The following is a 556-nucleotide window of genomic DNA, read 5'->3' on the forward strand; positions in this document are numbered from 1 at the left end:
TGTACAAACAAAGGTTCCGGCTGAGAAGGACTGTTGAAACAAGTCAAATCGCGTTTATATATTGAGCGCATTCAAAAAACAAAACAAACAAAACAAAAAGGAAAACAACGTTGATTAAAGTGCTTCACATGAGGATAAAATAAATCAGCCTTAATCAAACAGCTATAAAATATGAGAAAGTCAGAACAAATAATGAGAGCATAGCCTACAATATCATAACACCTAACACAGTCCTTGAAACAATAGAAAGGGCTATTAAATATAAGCCTTTAAAATACAGCTACTTGAGTGGACCAGGCAATTCTGAGATAACATATGGGCCTATATGTTAATTCATAAACTGGAATTATCTAAAGGTATAACATATTTGATTCAGGTGTTTTTGTTTATTTGTTTTTTAATGTTAAGTCTGAGGACAATATTTAAGTCACTTTGAGTTTCTGTTTCCATGAAAGCACTAATCCTTTCAAGCCTGAGCAGACTGGCTTCATTTCTTTCAAAAACATTGTAAGAGGGGATTGGCAGCTTAACAAGAAATGGCCCAAAAATAAGCAAG

This window comes from Plectropomus leopardus, chromosome 6, assembly GCF_008729295.1.
Source record: "Plectropomus leopardus isolate mb chromosome 6, YSFRI_Pleo_2.0, whole genome shotgun sequence".
Lineage (NCBI taxonomy): Eukaryota > Metazoa > Chordata > Actinopteri > Perciformes > Serranidae > Plectropomus > Plectropomus leopardus.